This window comes from Apium graveolens, chromosome 4 (assembly GCF_009905375.1).
Source record: "Apium graveolens cultivar Ventura chromosome 4, ASM990537v1, whole genome shotgun sequence".
Taxonomy (NCBI): Eukaryota; Viridiplantae; Streptophyta; class Magnoliopsida; order Apiales; family Apiaceae; genus Apium; species Apium graveolens.
Genome location: NC_133650.1, coordinates 6,981,059 through 6,985,676, shown reverse-complemented (window position 1 = coordinate 6,985,676; position 4,618 = coordinate 6,981,059).

Sequence of the window (4,618 nt, the reverse complement as noted above, 5' to 3'; positions counted from 1 at the left end):
AGAGACGAAACCAGGGAGAGAAAGAAAGAGAAAGAGAAGGAGATAGGAGAGAGAGAGTGTGTGGTTTGGAAATTTTGGCCGGAAAATGCAATCCCGGGTACTTCTGAGAATTCGGATTTGGCGAAGCTTAAGATCGGGGGATGGGGAATAAAAAATCAGTTTTGGAGGTCTCCGGATTTTGGCCGGACCACCGCCGGTCGGTGGCTGTCGCCGGCAACCTCTATGGTTGTTGGTGACGTGGGAGGAGTGAGGAAGAAAGAGAAAAAAGGGCAGGGTCAAAACAGTCTTTGATTAATTAATTTGTTTGAGATAAAAATAAATAGATAATTAACTACAAATAAAGTAAATAAAAATGAGTGATTAAAATGATTTAAGGTGATAGATTATGTGATTTTTGGTTAAGTGAATTATTGAACAATTAGTGGAAGGTTAAAAGATTTAATAAATCCTTTGGATTTATTGTGGATTTTATTTTTGTAAAAAATAATATTAATATTAGACTTTTAGTAAATTGGAGTAAATGAAGGATTTAACCATAATTCCATTTAAGAGTAAAATGGAGTAAAAAGGGGTCAAAAGATGTTGATTAATTAAAATTACCTCTAAAATTTATTAAAAGTGGGATCGTTGCCTTAATATCGATACTTGAGAGAACCACTACATAGTAAACAACTCGTAGTTAATAACGATTCGTTAGAACGCATTTATTAAATAAATCTCGTTATTATCGCCTAATTGACGCGTGAGTAATTATACGTATCGAAGTAGAATATACAACGGAGAGATAATAATATTCCTAACCCCTTTTGTGCTAATTAAAATAGCATTCTATTGAACTCAAAATTTAAGAGTGTTTATTAATTAATAATTTGGGATAATTTCTTCACCGAAGAGCAGTAGAATCTTTAATAAATATATTTGGAAGTGAGTGCACCCTTATAATCCTTTGACTATTTTGAATTACTAAAGAAATTTCCTCGTAATAAATAATGCGAGTTACGAATTTCGAGAAAAATATTTTGAAATAATTATACTAAAGCCATTTTGATGTGAATTATTATTTTAGAAAATACCTGAGGTGGAATTGTTTAACCCGGGAAGGTGAATTTTCACTGCTATTATTGTAGACAAGGCAATTTTTCTCTGCTCTATTCTTATTTATGACTTATATGTCTTATTCATTAATGAGTAATATTTTGGATTTAAACTTTGAAGACCTCATTCACGATTATTTCCTTTCGACAATAATTCGAAATCTTAATTCCATTGAAAAACTCCTTGCTTAGATTTCCGACAGTTTCTATCATTCAAAACAGTTATTTCTTTCACATCAGATGAATTTAAATTCTTTTAAATCATCAGAATCATTCTTGAATCTGCATCGATTGTTAGTCAGATTGATTACTTAATCTTCTTTAAATCTACCATTTATCAATTCATTGAACTCTTTCCAAACTCACAACTTGCAAATCAATTATTTATTCGTATACTAACTTCTTCAGGGCTATTCACTTTGTGAAGACATTCGAGAATTTTGTGTTACCTAGTTATTCTCATTAATCGAGATAACCCTTATATTGTACATACATCGATATATCATTCATGTCGATGTGACAATAATATTACAAGCGTGAAAATTGGTTTATCATTCAAACCAGATTGAGTGACGAAATTCTGAATAGTGTGATATGAAGTGATGTGAAAATTTAATCGGGATGTGTATATCTATACTGGTCAATGTGGAATTTGATAATCACGGTATCTATAATGTGACAAGTCGATGTGTGGACATGTTATTCGGTTCGATTGTAGCCGCGGGTTAAGACGTTAACCCTTCTTTTATGCTAGCAAGTGTATTGGGCGTTCTTACGACGAGCCGTGATCGGGTGAGCGTAAGATTTGCAGGAGGACGGTACACTGTGATAGTTGATCGCATCATTGATGTACCGAGGATGGAAATTGACCAGATAATCTTAAATCTGATGGCACAGTGCTAGATAAGAGCTTCTTTGATGATATCGTGATGTGTTGTTATCTCTTCTTGTTTTAAAATATTGCTCTTGGTACCTATTACTATTACCATTAACTTAATCTTGTTAAGTCATTTCTACTTGTTGAGCACCCAGTTGCTCACTCTTGCTATACTTTTAATCATCCAAAATAGTGAAGAATGAAGAGAATAGAGCATCTGATTATCCAAGGCAGAGGAAGGGAAAGGAACATGTTTGTGAAGACAGCCTCTAAAGAATTGCTATATAATTTATATATTATGTAATAAGGTTAAGTATCTAACCAGACTTGTAGTAGGTTTTCTGTGGCTCATGTAATAATTGGATTGTGTAGGAGACTCGATCCTGAGAACTGTGGAATGGTGTTCGCTATAAATGACATATTTGGTTATGTTTTGCAATAATAATACATGTGTGCGAAGCATGATATCATAGCGACCTGAATCTATGAAAGGGTAGATTTGGGGGCGTCGCATTAATGGAGTCTGGTACTTCACAAAGTGGCGTATCATTAGTGGCTAAGACAGTCCAAGCCTGCAATTCCAAGAATTTGAATTCCATGAAATGCAATATGATATTTTTTGGAATCATCTTACATATCTAAGAGTTAGATTATAATGCATTAAAATCCCCCTTGCTCTTCTGTAAGTGTGCAGAAAATAATAGAGGATTTAAGGTAGACGATCTATGATTCACACATTCTATAGTAGACAATGCCACAAGGATACCAACTGAAGCAAGTTTTATGTTGAAGATCCGGTCAATCCTAGATGGTCTATTATATTAACCTCTACCACTCGAGACTATCATGAAGTGTATAACAAAAACAATTTAGGGGACACGGTCATGGAAAATCCCCCATTCTGCTTGGCAATACCTATATGAAATGTTGATGCCCTTGAGCATTATGTTAGTCATTGTAGACTGGATATTAAGGGAATTTGGTTTAAAAATTATCCTTATTTTTTCAGTTTTTTATGTAAACTTATTTTCAGTTTGTTATTTTTATAATATCACATCTTTTTTTACTTATCAGCAAATTTGTTTTTCCTTTATCATGTAAATATATGAACTACAAATATGTGTCACCTGCATTCATAAAAATTTTTATAATTTTAATTTTAGTGTGGGATTTTTAATTTTTCACCTACAATAACTAATAATGTTGAATTTGACAGGTTCAAGGAAAAGAACGACACTTAAAACCCATAAAATTAAGAAAATTAAATCCATGAAAGACTGCAATCCTGGACAAAGCAACCGGCCAGCGCTGCTGGAGGATAACATTGAAACCAATGCTTAGGCTTCCAGATAAGTGGCACATATGGATAACATGTTCGAAACGAATGCTCAGGATGATGGTCGACAAGCAACGCAACCTAAAATTTAACAGTCAAACTATGTACCAGTAACGGTACTAATTCTAAAAAAAATATGGAGATGCTCGTCGCTTCAACTATGTCCAAAGTGGTTGTAAAAAAGGCTTAGGAAAAGAAGTTCAAAGTCAGATGCAATTATGTTGGGGTTTCTATTCAAAGAGTTAGGAACACTTTGCAGTCGTACATAGAGATGTTGGTTAGGACTATGATTCTGGTCGATATCAAAAACTAATCATATGTCAAACACGAATTAAAAAACAAGTTATGGAAAATCTAATATATTAAAAAAAATACATTTTACACACCAAAAATTAACTTGTTTCAGAATGCTTTTAAAATTCTTAATCAATATGAGTTGCTTGTTCTAAAGTCATGTGGGACTATATAAATAAATCTATAGAAATTTATCAAAAATAATCATATTTTTAATCTTATTTATAAAAATACGGTCAAATTTTCATATGAGGGTGCAAAGGAGGTTGCTAGAAATTGAATATGAGGTTCCAAATGTTGCATTATATGTTGCATATAAGGTTGCAACGTTTTTTTGAAATTTGGGTATTTTTTAAAAAACAATCTCTAAATCTAAACATATATCTTTTTGGTTCACAACTACTTTACCTAACCACATATACCTATATGAATAAATGTGGAAATCTTTATTTGTGGAGTTGATAATCTGACAATCTTTATTTTTACAATATTTTATAAAAAAATATACATTATTATCTCGGTATCCTACTTCATAAGTATATTAAAACATAAATTTATAACCTATTAAAAAGGTAATACTCTTTGATATTTGATGACTCAAATATAAGGTCGACAGAGGTTATGATTCTGAATTTCGAACTGCTTAGTACGGAAATCAGTTTATTTTCCTTAATGATATGTTATTAAATTAATTGAATTATAAAGTGATAATGTTGCCAAAACTTTTTTCCACATACGCATGTAGAGAAATCTCTTACAAAATTAGGAAATAATGTTATAGAAAGTCATATATGGCATAGTATTTGATGAAATAGTCATGAGCATATAATGAGAATCACTTTGGCATCATGACTACCAACCATGTTAAAAGTTGGAACAACTCTTGTCTTGAAATTAGAAACCTGCCGTTTATTGTCTTGGTTAGACACCTATTTCGAAAAATTGTAGTATATTTTTAACTAATGCTGGTGGAAATTATATCACAAACTCTTCGTGGTCAAGTATTCACTAAGTATG